General features: G+C 57.1%; 2 long non-coding RNA genes across 4 annotated transcripts; both read right to left on the minus strand.

Moving 5' to 3' along the window:
- Positions 1 to 653: 653 nt before the first annotated feature.
- Positions 654 to 6,731, minus strand: LOC110258912. The gene is made up of 5 exons (XR_002341273.1): positions 6,717 to 6,731; positions 6,311 to 6,358; positions 4,523 to 4,722; positions 3,762 to 3,786; positions 654 to 701 (listed from the first exon to the last, which is right to left on the minus strand). It is a non-coding gene; the product is annotated as an uncharacterized LOC110258912 (long non-coding RNA).
- A 14-nt stretch (positions 6,732 to 6,745) lies between these two features.
- Positions 6,746 to 20,622, minus strand: LOC110258913. Of its 3 annotated transcripts, none has more exons than XR_002341276.1 (6): positions 20,608 to 20,622; positions 20,200 to 20,247; positions 19,036 to 19,164; positions 10,634 to 10,833; positions 9,873 to 9,897; positions 6,746 to 6,782 (listed from the first exon to the last, which is right to left on the minus strand). It is a non-coding gene; the product is annotated as an uncharacterized LOC110258913 (long non-coding RNA). The 3 variants fall into 3 exon arrangements; XR_002341274.1 differs by lacking the exons at positions 6,746 to 6,782; positions 9,873 to 9,897; positions 10,634 to 10,833 and adding exons at positions 12,839 to 12,894; positions 15,960 to 15,984; positions 16,721 to 16,920; XR_002341275.1 differs by lacking the exons at positions 6,746 to 6,782; positions 9,873 to 9,897; positions 10,634 to 10,833 and adding exons at positions 14,663 to 14,776; positions 15,960 to 15,984; positions 16,721 to 16,920.
- Positions 20,623 to 20,631: the final 9 nt, after the last annotated feature.

A 20,631-nucleotide genomic window follows, 5' to 3' on the forward strand; every position in this document is an offset into this window, starting at 1 on the left:
CTCCCTCTCAAAGGAAGGAGACACGAATCCAAACACAGCACAACAAAGACCAGGGACCCAAGTCGTCTTCGGCTTAGCAACTTCAGAGGGGAAAACACCACAGCGGAGTTCCGCTCAGTAGGCCACCCACCCAAGTCCTAGCCCCTTCCGCCCTCTCCCGGCAGCAGGTGGAACCCAGCTGCTCCCAGGAACCCTCTCCCCCTGGATCCCAGCTGCGTGCTCTTCCCTACCTGCAGCCTCCTCATCCTGGCGGCAGTCGGTGCGCTCCGCCACCGAGTCTGTAGAAACACACCGCGGGGAAGCGAGGCGTGAGAAGGAGTGGCCCTCCCGTTTCCCCGGCTTCCCCGAGGTGACGGCGGGTCACACAGCATCACCCGGGTTTTTCCTCCAGGTGCCCAGGCCTTCCCTCTGCTCCAGGGACTGAGGCCCGCCAACACAACGTGAGCACAGATGCCAACATTCGGGCATCTCATACCTGCTCCCCCTCCTTAGGAACATAGGCGACGAACATCTTTACACCAATTTCTTTCTCTTTTGCAATTGCACACTCACCCGCCCCACCCTCCAAGCAGCAGGCCTAACCAAGTGTCCCGGGAACCCTCTCCCACTGGCTCCTACCTGAGAGCTGTTCTTACCTCGATCACTTTCTGCGAGGTTGCTGTCAGCGAGGTCGCTCTCACACACACTCTCCAAGCTCCAAGCTGCAGAAACACAGACATGAGGAATCGAGGTGTTAGCGACCGTCCCCACTCGGACCCCTACTTAGGGTTGACTGCGGCCACACAGCACCGCCCTGGCTTGTCCTCCGTGTGCTCAGAACTTCCCCGTGCGTGCTCTATGGCCTCAGAAGCATCAATAAAACACTGGCCACAGTGGCAAACCGTCCGAGATCGTGGGCTGCTGAGGGATGGCGCTTTACACGCACGCCTCCCTTCTAGGAGTCCCTCCGGAGGCCTCAGCCCCAGCGTGACACACCTGAAAGTCCAGCTGCACGGACACCCTTGCGTGCTGGCTCGGGGGAGTGAACCCTTGGCTGCTTTCTTCTGTTCACTGCCAGAGGCAGACCTAACTACTGGCTGAATTCAATGAAGCATAAATGGCTCCCTCTGGACAGCGGCTGCCACGCTGTGGACAGCAGCTCTACAGAAACACTGAGGAGACGGGTACCCCTGCCCGTGAGGTTCCTCTCCAAAGCACACATAAAGAAAACTCATACACCTCAACAGCAACAGCAAAGAAACAAGCCAGGAGTTCCCGTCGGGGCGTCGGGGCGCAGCAGAAACAAATCCGACCGGAACCACGAGCTTGCGGGGCTGATCCCTGGCCTCGCCGAGGGGGTTAAGGATCCAGCGTTGCCGCCAGCTCTGGTGTCGGTCGCAGACACGGCTGGAGCAAAGGCCTCCCCCCAGCACTGCCGGTGCGAACGTACACCGGTACAACCACTACCGAAGGCACCACGGAGGGGCCTCCCAAAACGGAACGCAGCACAGCATGCGACCCAGCAAGCCGAGCGAGCGCCCTGGAAGATACCACGACACACGTATCCAGGAAAGAGACACATGCCCCTGTGTGTGTATGGCGGCACCACTCACAACAGCCAGGACAGGGACGCCACCTCATGTCCACAGGCACAGGGATGGATCACGACCATGTGGTCCACATACACGAGGGAATTCACGACTCAGCCAGAAAATCCAAGAAGAAACCAATGCCATTCAAAACCATAGGGCTGGATCGAGACATTCTCATACAAAGCGAAGTACGTGACAAAGAGAGAGATCTCACTTAGATGTGGAGTCTAAACCATGGCACAAAGGACCCTGTCCACAAAACCCACGGACACAGAGAACAGACTTGTGGCTTTCGTGAAGGGCACGGACTGGGCGTTTGGGGGGAGTCGATGCCAACTACGGCATTGAGAATGGAGCGACGACGAGGTCCTCCTGCTGCAGCGCACGGGGAACTGGATCCCATCTCCTGAAATCGACCGGGACGGACGATAACAGTCCAAAAGGAACCTGTGTTTATGCACACACACGCCTGGGGAATGTTGCTACACGGCAGAAAATGAAACAACACGGCACCTCAATGAACACAGAGACAAACAGAAAGGACAGTGTCTGACGAGCCACTGAATGGAAAGACAACCCGCAGAAGACGCTATCTGCAAACCTTACATTTGGAACAGGGGCTCATGTCCAGAATCTGTGGGAAACAACGCCAAATCAATTGACCCAAAAGGCAAATAACTCAGGTGTAGGTGAGCGGAAGCCTGGGAGACCGCCTCCGTCCAAGAAGACAACAGACAGCAGCACACACACGGAACGTTTCCCAAAGTCACCCACCACAACGGCAAGGCAAAGCAAAGGCACAACGAGCTATCACCTCCCTCCTGGTAGGACGCGGAGTGTTTTCAAGCGTGAACAGGTCGTTGGGAAGATGTGACTACCTGGGACTTCTGTACGCTGTGGGAGGGAAGGTCAGCTGGCCCAGCCAGGACGGGAAACACTATGGCAGGGCCTCAGGAAAGCTGCCCACGGACCTAGCACGGGACCCCGCAGTCCCACTGCTGCGTGGACATCTAAAGGAAGAACCATCGGTGTCGGGTAAAGAGACCCGCCATCCCAGGATCCCGGCAGCGCCACACACACGAGAGCCCAACAGAAACAGAGCCCCAGTGCCCACGGGCACACAGACTGAGAAAGACAACGGGATGGATACAGCCCACAGAAACCCTACCCACTGCAGCAGTGCACAGAGAACTGGAGGACATTACTGATCGATTCGTCTCGGGGTTTGAGGGCGGCCCCCGCGGCATACGGAAATTCCCAGGCGAGGCGGCAAATCAGAGCTGTAGCCACCGGCCTACACCCCAGCTGCAGCAAAGCTGGATACCAGCCGCGTCTGGGACCTCTGCCGCCACTGAGCAAGGCCAAGGGTCGAACCCGCGTCCTCAGAGATACCACTCGGGTTCATGACCACTGAGCCTCGACAGGAACTCGCTGGAGGACAGCATTTCAAGCGAAGCAAGTCAGGCACAGAAGGACAAAGACTCTCTGATGTCATGCGCATCAAGTGTCTGACACACCACTCCTGAGCAGAGGCTGGAAGGGTGGCTGCCCAGAGTGGGCAGGAGGTGCGGGTGGAGCACAGCGTTCACAACACTCCTCGGGACACTCACAGCCTGAAGGGGCTCGAGTCCCTGGCACGTGTTTGAAACAACGGTATCAAAGTCCACACAAGGCAGAGAGGGAAGCGAAAAGGAAAAGAAAGACCAACAGAGGAAGCAATGCCTTTCCCCCAAACCCTTGCTCCCAGCCGGTGCGGGCAGAACGAGGGAATGGACGGTTAGCCTGCGGTCATCGTGAGACTCCTCAATTAGAAGCTGGACAGCTGTGTGGTGCTAAGCCACAAACGGCTCCCCACAGCACACACCCACTCACACTGATTGCCAATCACACCAGCAGGCCCTCACACGCACCACCCTCCCACCCCCCCGGCCGTGTCCCCCGACACCTACCCACGCCATACAAAGAGCCTCCTTTCGTCCAGGGACCCTAGAACCTGGGGTGGCCCTTCTTGGGAAGTCCGTCTCTTTCACCCCATCCTTCACCCTCATTCCCAGGAGGAACCCAGAATCAGGGTGTCTCTGCAACCAAAGGAGCAGGAGAGCCCCCCCACCCCGCCTCCCTCGCGGGCCCCCCCCCATTTCCTCAACACCTGGACTTCTCCTCAGCAGAGCCGGGCTCCAGAATACTCACAGATTTCATCGTCCGCCCCGTCCACCTGTGATGAGACAAGAGAAAACACGGTGAGTGTCACAGCATCCTCTGCACTGCGGCCACAGGTCTTCCTGCCGTTGGGGACCGCAGGCACGCAGACAGAAGGCAGCGTTGAGTCCGTTTCCCCAAAAGAACACGGCGAAGACCCCTTTGGAAAAGGCGCCAGCTTTTCATGGAAGATCTCCCAAGTCCTCGTACATTTAACAAACATTCAGGCTTCTTTGGCCTTCCCATCGGGGCACAGTGGTTAACGAATCGGACCAAGAACCATGAGGTTGCGGGTTCGATCCCTGGCCTTGCTCAGTGGGTGAAGTATCCGGCGCTGCCCTGAGCTGTGGTGTAGGTGGCAGACGAGGCTCGGATCCCACGTTGCTGTGGCTCTGGCGTAGGCCGGTGGCTACAGCTCCGATCAGACCCCTAGCCTGGGAACCTCATCTCCATATGCCGCGGGAGGGGCCCTAGAAAAGGCAAAAAAAGACAAACAAGACAAAACAACATTCCGGCTTCTTCAAAGACATATGCTCCCTACTGCACACTTGGGAACTGATGCGGTCCCTTTTGCAAATGCCCCTGGGAAGGAGCTACTGCTTGGTACCAAACTTGGACTCAACAGTCCTCCGCACAGCAATCTGCATATATCATCTACAGTGGACTTTCTCAGATTTCCATTTCTGAAGGAGGTACATCCAAGAAGAAAGGAGGCACCTTTTCCAACCTCACATCAAGAAAGGTGAGCTTACCTTGGGGCCAGGCTCGTCTTCCGGCTCAGCCCAGGCGATGGCTAAGGACTCCTCCTGGCCATTTTCACGGGGCTGGCCCGCCTCCTCCTCCACCTCCACCTCAGGTACTGGGGCCGCCTCGTCCTCATGTCCCCCAGCCCGGGGCTTTGCCTCAGTCTTCTCACTCCCACCGGCCTCCACAACATCGTCGTCGTGAGTTCCTGGGGGACACACAAGTCACTGTCAGCAAGGCGGTGGTGCTGCTCACGAGGTACTCTGGGCGCCTCACCTGACTGGACAGGGGCTGGGAGTCGAGGGCTGGGGCTGGGGGCGGGGGCGGGATGAGGCACGGACGGAGCTCCTCTTGGCCCATCCTCCTGGGGAAACGTCTCGAAGGAAGGCAGACAGCACCCTGAAAGACCTGAGAAAGGGAGCCTCTGCCTCTCTTGCTAAAGGGAACCTCTCCGTGGCGGATTCCCCAGCTGAGAAATGGCCAACACGAGCATGCCGGCTCTGCTGCCACCAGAGAGCCTCCCGAGTCCTCCTGCCCATTTTCACCTCCGGCCCCATTCCTCCATCTGCTGAAATGGCAGGAGATCATTTCCGCTTCCCTACTCTTCCCACAGGGTGCTCCTGTGTTCACGCTCCATCCTCCCAATGCGTCACCTCTTTTCTCTTCTTAGATACGTAATACTTCTCTTTGGAATACTTTGGCAATAGGAGACTCAGGCAGGGGGAGGGAGAGCAGGCCTTCCCGATGCTACGTACTTTGCACCACTGTCCCTAACAACCTTTCTCAACCTTTCTCGTCGTGACTCACAGGACCTCTGCACCCATGCAGGAATGACTGACTCCCCCTTCAGCCCTGCTGCCAGGTCTTAGCCATCTCTCCGTTCCAGCTCTGACAGTCTGCCTAGTCTACTTGCCGCCTATGTGTTGAACTGCACGCTATCTCTGTTGCTGTGGTGCCTGATTTCACCATTTTTTTTTTCTTGTCATCCTTGTCGCTTCCTTAGGGCCACACCCATGGCATATGGAGGTTCCCAGGCTAGGGGTCTCATCGGCGCTGTAGCTGCCGGCTTACGCCAGAGCCACAGCAAGGCAGGATCCCAGCCCCATCTGCCACCTACACCACAGCTCACGGCATCACCGGATCCTTAACCCACTGAGCGAGGAGGCCAGGGATCGAACCCGCAATCTCATGGTTCCAGGTCGGATTCGTTAACCACGCCTACTCCAAGGACGTCTCCTTCAACTCATCCAACTCTGGGAACGCCCCTTCCCTCAGGACACACCGCCAGGACACACCAGGACAGGGAGGCCAGAAATCCCAAACGTGCAGAGGGAGAGACCTGCCTTCTCACCCGCCACCTGACACTCACCAGGCAAACTTGGTCTCCAGGGTCAAGGGCCTAGGAGAGGGTTGCGTCCCACCACACCAGGGCCCTCAAGGGCAACAAAGGAAACTAAGTCAACAGCTCTTGTGCACAGGACCCTCAGGGTGCGACCCACAAAGCAAGCTGGCACCATGGCCAGAGACAAGAGCTGGAAGGAGCGCTTCGGGAGGGAAAAGCCATTCTCCCTCTCAAAGGAAGGAGACACGAATCCAAACACAGCACAACAAAGACCAGGGACCCAAGTCGTCTTCGGCTTAGCAACTTCAGAGGGGAAAACACCACAGCGGAGTTCCGCTCAGTAGGCCACCCACCCAAGTCCTAGCCCCCTTCCGCCCTCTCCCGGCAGCAGGTGGAACCCAGCTGCTCCCAGGAACCCTCTCCCCCTGGATCCCAGCTGCGTGCTCTTCCCTACCTGCAGCCTCCTCATCCTGGCGGCAGTCGGTGCGCTCCGCCACCGAGTCTGTAGAAACACACCGCGGGGAAGCGAGGCGTGAGAAGGAGTGGCCCTCCCGTTTCCCCGGCTTCCCCGAGGTGACGGCGGGTCACACAGCATCACCCGGGTTTTTCCTCCAGGTGCCCAGGCCTTCCCTCTGCTCCAGGGACTGAGGCCCGCCAACACAACGTGAGCACAGATGCCAACATTCGGGCATCTCATACCTGCTCCCCCTCCTTAGGAACATAGGCGACGAACATCTTTACACCAATTTCTTTCTCTTTTGCAATTGCACACTCACCCGCCCCACCCTCCAAGCAGCAGGCCTAACCCAAGTGTCCCGGGAACCCTCTCCCACTGGCTCCTACCTGAGAGCTGTTCTTACCTCGATCACTTTCTGCGAGGTTGCTGTCAGCGAGGTCGCTCTCACACACACTCTCCAAGCTCCAAGCTGCAGAAACACAGACATGAGGAATCGAGGTGTTAGCGACCGTCCCCCACTCGGACCCCTACTTAGGGTTGACTGCGGCCACACAGCACCGCCCTGGCTTGTCCTCCGTGTGCTCAGAACTTCCCCGTGCGTGCTCTATGGCCTCAGAAGCATCAATAAAACACTGGCCACAGTGGCAAACCGTCCGAGGTCGTGGGCTGCTGAGGGATGGCGCTTTACACGCACGCCTCCCTTCTAGGAGTCCCTCCGGAGGCCTCAGCCCCAGCGTGACACACCTGAAAGTCCAGCTGCACGGACACCCTTGCGTGCTGGCTCGGGGGAGTGAACCCTTGGCTGCTTTCTTCTGTTCACTGCCAGAGGCAGACCTAACTACTGGCTGAATTCAATGAAGCATAAATGGCTCCCTCTGGACAGCGGCTGCCACGCTGTGGACAGCAGCTCTACAGAAACACTGAGGAGACGGGTACCCCTGCCCGTGAGGTTCCTCTCCAAAGCACACATAAAGAAAACTCATACACCTCAACAGCAACAGCAAAGAAACAAGCCAGGAGTTCCCGTCGGGGCGTCGGGGCGCAGCAGAAACAAATCCGACCGGAACCACGAGCTTGCGGGGCTGATCCCTGGCCTCGCCGAGGGGGTTAAGGATCCAGCGTTGCCGCCAGCTCTGGTGTCGGTCGCAGACACGGCTGGAGCAAAGGCCTCCCCCCAGCACTGCCGGTGCGAACGTACACCGGTACAACCACTACCGAAGGCACCACGGAGGGGCCTCCCAAAACGGAACGCAGCACAGCATGCGACCCAGCAAGCCGAGCGAGCGCCCTGGAAGATACCACGACACACGTATCCAGGAAAGAGACACATGCCCCTGTGTGTGTATGGCGGCACCACTCACAACAGCCAGGACAGGGACGCCACCTCATGTCCACAGGCACAGGGATGGATCACGACCATGTGGTCCACATACACGAGGGAATTCACGACTCAGCCAGAAAATCCAAGAAGAAACCAATGCCATTCAAAACCATAGGGCTGGATCGAGACATTCTCATACAAAGCGAAGTACGTGACAAAGAGAGAGATCTCACTTAGATGTGGAGTCTAAACCATGGCACAAAGGACCCTGTCCACAAAACCCACGGACACAGAGAACAGACTTGTGGCTTTCGTGAAGGGCACGGACTGGGCGTTTGGGGGGAGTCGATGCCAACTAGGCATTGAGAATGGAGCGACGACGAGGTCCTCCTGCTGCAGCGCACGGGGAACTGGATCCCATCTCCTGAAATCGACCGGGACGGACGATAACAGTCCAAAAGGAACCTGTGTTTATGCACACACACGCCTGGGGAATGTTGCTACACGGCAGAAAATGAAACAACACGGCACCTCAATGAACACAGAGACAAACAGAAAGGACAGTGTCTGACGAGCCACTGAATGGAAAGACAACCCGCAGAAGACGCTATCTGCAAACCTTACATTTGGAACAGGGGCTCATGTCCAGAATCTGTGGGAAACAACGCCAAATCAATTGACCCAAAAGGCAAATAACTCAGGTGTAGGTGAGCGGAAGCCTGGGAGACCGCCTCCGTCCAAGAAGACAACAGACAGCAGCACACACACGGAACGTTTCCCAAAGTCACCCACCACAACGGCAAGGCAAAGCAAAGGCACAACGAGCTATCACCTCCCTCCTCGTAGGACGTGGAGTGTTTTCAAGCGTGAACAGGTCGTCTGGGAAGATGTGACTACCTGGGACTTCTGTACGCTGTGGGAGGGAAGGTCAGCTGGCCCAGCCAGGACGGGAAACACTATGGCAGGTCCTCAGGAAAGCTGCCCACGGACCTAGCACGGGACCCCGCAGTCCCACTGCTGCGTGGACATCTAAAGGAAGAACCATCGGTGTCGGGTAAAGAGACCCGCCATCCCAGGATCCCGGCAGCGCCACACACACGAGAGCCCAACAGAAACAGAGCCCCAGTGCCCACGGGCACACAGACTGAGAAAGACAACGGGATGGATACAGCCCACAGAAACCCTACCCACTGCAGCAGTGCACAGAGAACTGGAGGACATTACTGATCGATTCGTCTCGGGGTTTGAGGGCGGCCCCCGCGGCATACGGAAATTCCCAGGGAGGCGGCAAATCAGAGCTGTAGCCACCGGCCTACACCCCAGCTGCAGCAAAGCTGGATACCAGCCGCGTCTGGGACCTCTGCCGCAGGCAGCTCACCGCAACGCTGGATTCTTCCCCCACTGAGCAAGGCCAAGGGTCGAACCCGCGTCCTCAGAGATACCAGTCGGGTTCATGACCACTGAGCCTCGACAGGAACTCGCTGGAGGACAGCATTTCAAGCGAAGCAAGTCAGGCACAGAAGGACAAAGACTCTCTGATGTCATGCGCATCAAGTGTCTGACACACCACTCCTGAGCAGAGGCTGGAAGGGTGGCTGCCCAGAGTGGGCAGGAGGTGCGGGTGGAGCACAGCGTTCACAACACTCCTCGGGACACTCACAGCCTGAAGGGGCTCGAGTCCCTGGCACGTGTTTGAAACAACGGTATCAAAGTCCACACAAGGCAGAGAGGGAAGCGAAAAGGAAAAGAAAGACCAACAGAGGAAGCAATGCCTTTCCCCCAAACCCTTGCTCCCAGCCGGTGCGGGCAGAACGAGGGAATGGACGGTTAGCCTGCGGTCATCGTGAGACTCCTCAATTAGAAGCTGGACAGCTGTGTGGTGCTAAGCCACAAACGGCTCCCCACAGCACACACCCACTCACACTGATTGCCAATCACACCAGCAGGCCCTCACACGCACCACCCTCCCACCCCCCGCAGTGTCCCCCGACACCTACCCACGCCATACAAAGAGCCTCCTTTCGTCCAGGGACCCTAGAACCTGGGGTGGCCCTTCTTGGGAAGTCCGTCTCTTTCACCCCATCCTTCACCCTCATTCCCAGGAGGAACCCAGAATCAGGGTGTCTCTGCAACCAAAGGAGCAGGAGAGCCCCCCCACCCCGCCTCCCTCGCGGCCCCCCCCCCATTTCCTCAACACCTGGACTTCTCCTCAGCAGAGCCGGGCTCCAGAATACTCACAGATTTCATCGTCCGCCCCGTCCACCTGTGATGAGACAAGAGAAAACACGGTGAGTGTCACAGCATCCTCTGCACTGCGGCCACAGGTCTTCCTGCCGTTGGGGACCGCAGGCACGCAGACAGAAGGCAGCGTTGAGTCCGTTTCCCCAAAAGAACACGGCGAAGACCCCTTTGGAAAAGGCGCCAGCTTTTCATGGAAGATCTCCCAAGTCCTCGTACATTTAACAAACATTCAGGCTTCTTTGGCCTTCCCATCGGGGCACAGTGGTTAACGAATCGGACCAAGAACCATGAGGTTGCGGGTTCGATCCCTGGCCTTGCTCAGTGGGTGAAGTATCCGGCGCTGCCCTGAGCTGTGGTGTAGGTGGCAGACGAGGCTCGGATCCCACGTTGCTGTGGCTCTGGCGTAGGCCGGTGGCTACAGCTCCGATCAGACCCCTAGCCTGGGAACCTCATCTCCATATGCCGCGGGAGGGGCCCTAGAAAAGGCAAAAAAAGACAAACAAGACAAAACAACATTCCGGCTTCTTCAAAGACATATGCTCCCTACTGCACACTTGGGAACTGATGCGGTCCCTTTTGCAAATGCCCCTGGGAAGGAGCTACTGCTTGGTACCAAACTTGGACTCAACAGTCCTCCGCACAGCAATCTGCATATATCATCTACAGTGGACTTTCTCAGATTTCCATTTCTGAAGGAGGTACATCCAAGAAGAAAGGAGGCACCTTTTCCAACCTCACATCAAGAAAGGTGAGCTTACCTTGGGGCCAGGCTCGTCTTCCGGCTCAGCCCAGGCGATGGCTAAGGACTCCTCCTGGCCATTTTCACGGGGCTGGCCCGCCTCCTCCTCCACCTCCACCTCAGGTACTGGGGCCGCCTCGTCCTCATGTCCCCCAGCCCGGGGCTTTGCCTCAGTCTTCTCACTCCCACCGGCCTCCACAACATCGTCGGCGTGAGTTCCTGGGGGACACACAAGTCACTGTCAGCAAGGCGGTGGTGCTGCTCACGAGGTACTCTGGGCGCCTCACCTGACTGGACAGGGGCTGGGAGTCGAGGGCTGGGGCTGGGGGCGGGGGCGGGATGAGGCACGGACGGAGCTCCTCTTGGCCCATCCTCCTGGGGAAACGTCTCGAAGGAAGGCAGACAGCACCCTGAAAGACCTGAGAAAGGGAGCCTCTGCCTCTCTTGCTAAAGGGAACCTCTCCGTGGCGGATTCCCCAGCTGAGAAATGGCCAACACGAGCATGCCGGCTCTGCTGCCACCAGAGAGCCTCCCGAGTCCTCCTGCCCATTTTCACCTCCGGCCCCATTCCTCCATCTGCTGAAATGGCAGGAGATCATTTCCGCTTCCCTACTCTTCCCACAGGGTGCTCCTGTGTTCACGCTCCATCCTCCCCAATGCGTCACCTCTTTTCTCTTCTTAGATACGTAATACTTCTCTTTGGAATACTTTGGCAATAGGAGACTCAGGCAGGGGGAGGGAGAGCAGGCCTTCCCGATGCTACGTACTTTGCACCACTGTCCCTAACAACCTTTCTCAACCTTTCTCGTCGTGACTCACAGGACCTCTGCACCCATGCAGGAATGACTGACTCCCCCTTCAGCCCTGCTGCCAGGTCTTAGCCATCTCTCCGTTCCAGCTCTGACAGTCTGCCTAGTCTACTTGCCGCCTATGTGTTGAACTGCACGCTATCTCTGTTGCTGTGGTGCCTGATTTCACCATTTTTTTTTTCTTGTCATCCTTGTCGCTTCCTTAGGGCCACACCCATGGCATATGGAGGTTCCCAGGCTAGGGGTCTCATCGGCGCTGTAGCTGCCGGCTTACGCCAGAGCCACAGCAAGGCAGGATCCCAGCCCCATCTGCCACCTACACCACAGCTCACGGCATCACCGGATCCTTAACCCACTGAGCGAGGAGGCCAGGGATCGAACCCGCAATCTCATGGTTCCAGGTCGGATTCGTAACCACGCCTACTCCAAGGCCGTCTCCTTCAACTCATCCAACTCTGGGAACGCCCCTTCCCTCAGCCCACACCGCGAGGACACACCAGGACAGGGAGGCCAGAAATCCCAAACGTGCAGAGGGAGAGACCTGCCTTCTCACCCGCCACCTGACACTCACCAGGCAAACTTGGTCTCCAGGGTCAAGGGCCTAGGAGAGGGTTGCGTCCCACCACACCAGGGCCCTCAAGGGCAACAAAGGAAACTAAGTCAACAGCTCTTGTGCACAGGACCCTCAGGGTGCGACCCACAAAGCAAGCTGGCACCATGGCCAGAGACAAGAGCTGGAAGGAGCGGCTTCGGGAGGGAAAAGCCATTCTCCCTCTCAAAGGAAGGAGACACGAATCCAAACACAGCACAACAAAGACCAGGGACCCAAGTCGTCTTCGGCTTAGCAACTTCAGAGGGGAAAACACCACAGCGGAGTTCCGCTCAGTAGGCCACCCACCCAAGTCCTAGCCCCCTTCCGCCCTCTCCCGGCAGCAGGTGGAACCCAGCTGCTCCCAGGAACCCTCTCCCCCTGGATCCCAGCTGCGTGCTCTTCCCTACCTGCAGCCTCCTCATCCTGGCGGCAGTCGGTGCGCTCCGCCACCGAGTCTGTAGAAACACACCGCGGGGAAGCGAGGCGTGAGAAGGAGTGGCCCTCCCGTTTCCCCGGCTTCCCCGAGGTGACGGCGGGTCACACAGCATCACCCGGGTTTTTCCTCCAGGTGCCCAGGCCTTCCCTCTGCTCCAGGGACTGAGGCCCGCCAACACAACGTGAGCACAGATGCCAACATTCGGGCATCTCATACCTGCTCCCCCTCCTTAGGAACATAGGCGACGAACATCTTTACACCAATTTCTTTCTCTTTTGCAATTGCACACTCACCCGCCCCACCCTCCAAGCAGCAGGCCTAACCCAAGTGTCCCGGGAACCCTCTCCCACTGGCTCCTACCTGAGAGCTGTTCTTACCTCGATCACTTTCTGCGAGGTTGCTGTCAGCGAGGTCGCTCTCACACACACTCTCCAAGCTCCAAGCTGCAGAAACACAGACATGAGGAATCGAGGTGTTAGCGACCGTCCCCCACTCGGACCCCTACTTAGGGTTGACTGCGGCCACACAGCACCGCCCTGGCTTGTCCTCCGTGTGCTCAGAACTTCCCCGTGCGTGCTCTATGGCCTCAGAAGCATCAATAAAACACTGGCCACAGTGGCAAACCGTCCGAGATCGTGGGCTGCTGAGGGATGGCGCTTTACACGCACGCCTCCCTTCTAGGAGTCCCTCCGGAGGCCTCAGCCCCAGCGTGACACACCTGAAAGTCCAGCTGCACGGACACCCTTGCGTGCTGGCTCGGGGGAGTGAACCCTTGGCTGCTTTCTTCTGTTCACTGCCAGAGGCAGACCTAACTACTGGCTGAATTCAATGAAGCATAAATGGCTCCCTCTGGACAGCGGCTGCCACGCTGTGGACAGCAGCTCTACAGAAACACTGAGGAGACGGGCACCCCTGCCCGTGAGGTTCCTCTCCAAAGCACACATAAAGAAAACTCATACACCTCAACAGCAACAGCAAAGAAACAAGCCAGGAGTTCCCGTCGGGGCGTCGGGGCGCAGCAGAAACAAATCCGACCAGGAACCACGAGCTTGCGGGGCTGATCCCTGGTCTCGCCGAGGGGGTTAAGGATCCAGCGTTGCCGCCAGCTCTGGTGTCGGTCGCAGACACGGCTGGAGCAAAGGCCTCCCCCCAGCACTGCCGGTGCGAACGTACACCGGTACAACCACTACCGAAGGCACCACGGAGGGGCCTCCCAAAACGGAACGCAGCACAGCATGCGACCCAGCAAGCCGAGCGAGCGCCCTGGAAGATACCACGACACACGTATCCAGGAAAGAGACACATGCCCCTGTGTGTGTATGGCGGCACCACTCACAACAGCCAGGACAGGGACGCCACCTCATGTCCACAGGCACAGGGATGGATCACGACCATGTGGTCCACATACACGAGGGAATTCACGACTCAGCCAGAAAATCCAAGAAGAAACCAATGCCATTCAAAACCATAGGGCTGGATCGAGACATTCTCATACAAAGCGAAGTACGTGACAAAGAGAGAGATCTCACTTAGATGTGGAGTCTAAACCATGGCACAAAGGACCCTGTCCACAAAACCCACGGACACAGAGAACAGACTTGTGGCTTTCGTGAAGGGCACGGACTGGGCGTTTGGGGGGAGTCGATGCCAACTACGGCATTGAGAATGGAGCGACGACGAGGTCCTCCTGCTGCAGCGCACGGGGAACTGGATCCCATCTCCTGAAATCGACCGGGACGGACGATAACAGTCCAAAAGGAACCTGTGTTTATGCACACACACGCCTGGGGAATGTTGCTACACGGCAGAAAATGAAACAACACGGCACCTCAATGAACACAGAGACAAACAGAAAGGACAGTGTCTGACGAGCCACTGAATGGAAAGACAACCCGCAGAAGACGCTATCTGCAAACCTTACATTTGGAACAGGGGCTCATGTCCAGAATCTGTGGGAAACAACGCCAAATCAATTGACCCAAAAGGCAAATAACTCAGGTGTAGGTGAGCGGAAGCCTGGGAGACCGCCTCCGTCCAAGAAGACAACAGACAGCAGCACACACACGGAACGTTTCCCAAAGTCACCCACCACAACGGCAAGGCAAAGCAAAGGCACAACGAGCTATCACCTCCCTCCTCGTAGGACGCGGAGTGTTTTCAAGCGTGAACAGGTCGTCTGGGAAGATGTGACTACCTGGGACTTCTTACGCTGTGGGCGGGAAGGTCAGCTGGCCCAGCCAGGACGGGAAACACTATGGCAGGTCCTCAGGAAAGCTGCCCACGGACCTAGCACGGGACCCCGCAGTCCCACTGCTGCGTGGACATCTAAAGGAAGAACCATCGGTGTCGGGTAAAGAGACCCGCCATCCCAGGATCCCGGCAGCGCCACACACACGAGAGCCCAACAGAAACAGAGCCCCAGTGCCCACGGGCACACAGACTGAGAAAGACAACGGGATGGATACAGCCCACAGAAACCCTACCCACTGCAGCAGTGCACAGAGAACTGGAGGACATTACTGATCGATTCGTCTCGGGGTTTGAGGGCGGCCCCCGCGGCATACGGAAATTCCCAGGAGAGGCGGCAAATCAGAGCTGTAGCCACCGGCCTACACCCCAGCTGCAGCAAAGCTGGATACCAGCCGCGTCTGGGACCTCTGCCGCCACTGAGCAAGGCCAAGGGTCGAACCCGCGTCCTCAGAGATACCACTCGGGTTCATGACCACTGAGCCTCGACAGGAACTCGCTGGAGGACAGCATTTCAAGCGAAGCAAGTCAGGCACAGAAGGACAAAGACTCTCTGATGTCATGCGCATCAAGTGTCTGACACACCACTCCTGAGCAGAGGCTGGAAGGGTGGCTGCCCAGAGTGGGCAGGAGGTGCGGGTGGAGCACAGCGTTCACAACACTCCTCGGGACACTCACAGCCTGAAGGGGCTCGAGTCCCTGGCACGTGTTTGAAACAACGGTATCAAAGTCCACACAAGGCAGAGAGGGAAGCGAAAAGGAAAAGAAAGACCAACAGAGGAAGCAATGCCTTTCCCCCAAACCCTTGCTCCCAGCCGGTGCGGGCAGAACGAGGGAATGGACGGTTAGCCTGCGGTCATCGTGAGACTCCTCAATTAGAAGCTGGACAGCTGTGTGGTGCTAAGCCACAAACGGCTCCCCACAGCACACACCCACTCACACTGATTGCCAATCACACCAGCAGGCCCTCACACGCACCACCCTTCCCCCCCCCCACCACCGTGTCCCCCGACACCTACCCACGCCATACAAAGAGCCTCCTTTCGTCCAGGGACCCTAGAACCTGGGGTGGCCCTTCTTGGGAAGTCCGTCTCTTTCACCCCATCCTTCACCCTCATTCCCAGGAGGAACCCAGAATCAGGGTGTCTCTGCAACCAAAGGAGCAGGAGAGCCCCCCCACCCCGCCTCCCTCGCGGCCCCCCCCCCCATTTCCTCAACACCTGGACTTCTCCTCAGCAGAGCCGGGCTCCAGAATACTCACAGATTTCATCGTCCGCCCCGTCCACCTGTGATGAGACAAGAGAAAACACGGTGAGTGTCACAGCATCCTCTGCACTGCGGCCACAGGTCTTCCTGCCGTTGGGGACCGCAGGCACGCAGACAGAAGGCAGCGTTGAGTCCGTTTCCCCAAAAGAACACGGCGAAGACCCCTTTGGAAAAGGCGCCAGCTTTTCATGGAAGATCTCCCAAGTCCTCGTACATTTAACAAACATTCAGGCTTCTTTGGCCTTCCCATCGGGGCACAGTGGTTAACGAATCGGACCAAGAACCATGAGGTTGCGGGTTCGATCCCTGGCCTTGCTCAGTGGGTGAAGTATCCGGCGCTGCCCTGAGCTGTGGTGTAGGTGGCAGACGAGGCTCGGATCCCACGTTGCTGTGGCTCTGGCGTAGGCCGGTGGCTACAGCTCCGATCAGACCCCTAGCCTGGGAACCTCATCTCCATATGCCGCGGGAGGGGCCCTAGAAAAGGCAAAAAAAGACAAACAAGACAAAACAACATTCCGGCTTCTTCAAAGACATATGCTCCCTACTGCACACTTGGGAACTGATGCGGTCCCTTTTGCAAATGCCCCTGGGAAGGAGCTACTGCTTGGTACCAAACTTGGACTCAACAGTCCTCCGCACAGCAATCTGCATATATCATCTACAGTGGACTTTCTCAGATTTCCATTTCTGAAGGAGGTACATCCAAGAAGAAAGGAGGCACCTTTTCCAACCTCACATCAAGAAAGGTGAGCTTACCTTGGGGCCAGGCTCGTCTTCCGGCTCGGCCCAGGCGATGGCTGGGGACTCCTCCTGGCCATTTTCAAGGGGCCGGCCCGCCTCCTCCTCCTCCTCCACCTCAGGTACTGGGGCCGCCTCGTCCTCATGTCCCCCAGCCCGGGGCTTTGCCTCGGTCTTCTCACTCCCACCGGCCTCCACAACATCGTCGGCGTGCGTTGCTAGGGGGACACACAAGTCACTGTCAGCAAGGCGGTGGTGCTGCTCACGAGGTACTCTGGGCGCCTCACCTGACTGGACAGGGGCTGGGAGTCGAGGGCTGGGGCTGGGGGCGGGGGCGGGATGAGGCACGGACGGAGCTCCTCTTGGCCCATCCTCCTGGGGAAACGTCTCGAAGGAAGGCAGACAGCACCCTGAAAGACCTGAGAAAGGGAGCCTCTGCCTCTCTTGCTAAAGGGAACCTCTCCGTGGCGGATTCCCCAGCTGAGAAATGGCCAACACGAGCATGCCGGCTCTGCTGCCACCAGAGAGCCTCCCGAGTCCTCCTGCCCATTTTCACCTCCGGCCCCATTCCTCCATCTGCTGAAATGGCAGGAGATCATTTCCGCTTCCCTACTCTTCCCACAGGGTGCTCCTGTGTTCACGCTCCATCCTCCCCAATGCGTCACCTCTTTTCTCTTCTTAGACACGTAATACTTCTCTTTGGAATATTTTGGCAATAGGAGACTCAGGCAGGGGGAGGGAGAGCAGGCCTTCCCGATGCTACGTACTTTGCACCACTGTCCCTAACAACCTTTCTCAACCTTTCTCGTCGTGACTCACAGGACCTCTGCACCCATGCAGGAGTGACTGACTCCCCCTTCAGCCCTGCTGCCAGGTCTTAGCCATCTCTCCGTTCCAGCTCTGACAGTCTGCCTAGTCTACTTGCCGCCTATGTGTTGAATTGCACGCTATCTCTGTTGCTGTGCTGCCTGATTTCACCATTTTTTTTTCTTGTCATCCTTGTCGCTTCCTTAGGGCCACACCCATGGCATATGGAGGTTCCCAGGCTAGGGGTCTCATCGGCGCTGTAGCTGCCGGCTTACGCCAGAGCCACAGCAAGGCAGGATCCCAGCCCCATCTGCCACCTACACCACAGCTCACGGCATCACCGGATCCTTAACCCACTGAGCGAGGAGGCCAGGGATCGAACCCGCAATCTCATGGTTCCAGGTCGGACTCACTTCTGCCATGCCACGATGGGAACTCGTCACTACTGTTAAACAGTGTTTTATTTTGCATCCCCCATGTGATAACCTATCTAATAGTTTAATTTTGTTTCTGGTGCAACACTGTTCTCTTCGGGGTACATATCGCATTTGATCTCTCCCCTGATCTCTTCCTGTCCCTTGGGATTGGTTTCACCTTTTGGCTGTTAGGAATAACGCGCTGCTACAAATGAGAGTGTACACGGTCTCTGTGGTAACATCCTGGGGACTCCTAATATTGCGCATGTGTCCAACCTCAACTAACGTCACAGCACAAAAAATGAACCTGAATGTATACGGGGAACTTTTCATTAATTAAAACTGTATGACCCTTTTGCCGCTCAGTGTACCACGAGTTCCCCATTCAGTGCCGGACGTTGTCACTGGTGGAAATTGGAGGAATGGGTTAGGGGAGCTTTCTGTGATATCTGTTCACCATTTCCTCTTAGTATGATCTTGTTGTTCTAAATCACGTCTAGTATTGTTTTCCAATTGGGAAATGTGGTTCCGTGGAGGGATCTAGTACAACTAGAAACATCAAATATCAGCGAACGTCAAAACGTGAGTGAGGTCACCTTTGCTTTTAACCAGGAACCAAATGTTGAGTTTAAATGAATCATTATTTCCATGGTTGTGAAATTACCAACGGAGTTATTCAATTTGCTTTTTGGTTGGTTGCTTGCTTGCTTGGCTTTTGGCCATTTTGCCTTTTCTAGGCCCGCTTCCCTTGGCACACGGAGGTTCCCAGGACAGGGGTCTAATCAGAGTTGTAGCCACTAGCCTACGCCAGAGCCACTGCAACTCGGGATCCGAACCGCATCTGCGACCTACACCACAGCTCACGGCAACCCCGGATCCTTAACCCACTGAGCAAGGCCAGAGATCAAACTCGCAACCTCATGGTTCCTAGTCGGATTCGTTAACCACTGCGCCACGACAGGAACTCCCAGTTAGTTCATTTGAATTTCCATCATGCAGTAAAAGAAAGACATGGCTTAGCATGTGTAGAGTTTGTTCGGAAATTTGGAACACTGAATGAACTAGAATCATTGTCCATGCCTGAATGTACTGAGTCAGGTCCCACAGTACCTTCATCTGGCTCAGTGGCAAGGTGCACCCTGTTGTGTGGCCACCGGGGAATTATTCTAGCCAAGCTCGCAGAGGACAAACTTGTCCTCAGACTTTTGAAGCACGATCCTTTGCTCCCAAAGCAACAGTCTGGAAAATACATGACAACAGAGAGAACGAGTGATATACTGATTGCAGAAGACCACAGGGAAATGACCAACAGCTGACTCCCAGGCCAAGCCCTCAATGCCCACAATCCCCACCTGCCCAGCAGAGCCTCCAGCATCCAAGTTCTACTTAGAGAGATCTTGCTCTTTGGGGTGCACTTCCAACCGTTACCTCCCCACACAGGGTTTGTGTGAAAATGCCTCTTGGGAGCGGAGACAACCAAGATAATGACCATGCAGAATGGTCTGAGGTCAATCCCACTGACTGATCGACTGACTGATTTTCACCACTCCCAGGGCATGCTGAAGTTCCCAGCCCAGGGCTTGAATCTGCACCACAGCAGGGATCCAACACTGGACCCTTAACCTATAGGACACTAGGGAACTCCTCACATCCCCTGTAGAAGAAAAAAATGCCAGGGAAGGGGACGTAGATCTCTCTGCGCCTCACGTCCCAGGTCTGGGCATCCAACTCTGGGAACGCCCCTTCCCTCAGGACACACCGCCAGGACACACCAGGACAGGGAGGCCAGAAATCCCAAACGTGCAGAGGGAGAGACCTGCCTTCTCACCCGCCACCTGACACTCACCAGGCAAACTTGGTCTCCAGGGTCAAGGGCCTAGGAGAGGGTTGCGTCCCACCACACCAGGGCCCTCAAGGGCAACAAAGGAAACTAAGTCAACAGCTCTTGTGCACAGGACCCTCAGGGTGCGACCCACAAAGCAAGCTGGCACCATGGCCAGAGACAAGAGCTGGAAGGAGCCGCTTCGGGAGGGAAAAGCCATTCTCCCTCTCAAAGGAAGGAGACACGAATCCAAACACAGCACAACAAAGACCAGGGACCCAAGTCGTCTTCGGCTTAGCAACTTCAGAGGGGAAAACACCACAGCGGAGTTCCGCTCAGTAGGCCACCCACCCAAGTCCTAGCCCCCTTCCGCCCTCTCCCGGCAGCAGGTGGAACCCAGCTGCTCCCAGGAACCCTCTCCCCCTGGATCCCAGCTGCGTGCTCTTCCCTACCTGCAGCCTCCTCATCCTGGCGGCAGTCGGTGCGCTCCGCCACCGAGTCTGTAGAAACACACCGCGGGGAAGCGAGGCGTGAGAAGGAGTGGCCCTCCCGTTTCCCCGGCTTCCCCGAGGTGACGGCGGGTCACACAGCATCACCCGGGTTTTTCCTCCAGGTGCCCAGGCCTTCCCTCTGCTCCAGGGACTGAGGCCCGCCAACACAACGTGAGCACAGATGCCAACATTCGGGCATCTCATACCTGCTCCCCCTCCTTAGGAACATAGGCGACGAACATCTTTACACCAATTTCTTTCTCTTTTGCAATTGCACACTCACCCGCCCCACCCTCCAAGCAGCAGGCCTAACTTCCAAGTGTCCCGGGAACCCTCTCCCACTGGCTCCTACCTGAGAGCTGTTCTTACCTCGATCACTTTCTGCGAGGTTGC

This window comes from Sus scrofa, unplaced genomic scaffold (assembly GCF_000003025.6).
Source record: "Sus scrofa isolate TJ Tabasco breed Duroc unplaced genomic scaffold, Sscrofa11.1 Contig554, whole genome shotgun sequence".
NCBI lineage: Eukaryota > Metazoa > Chordata > Mammalia > Artiodactyla > Suidae > Sus > Sus scrofa.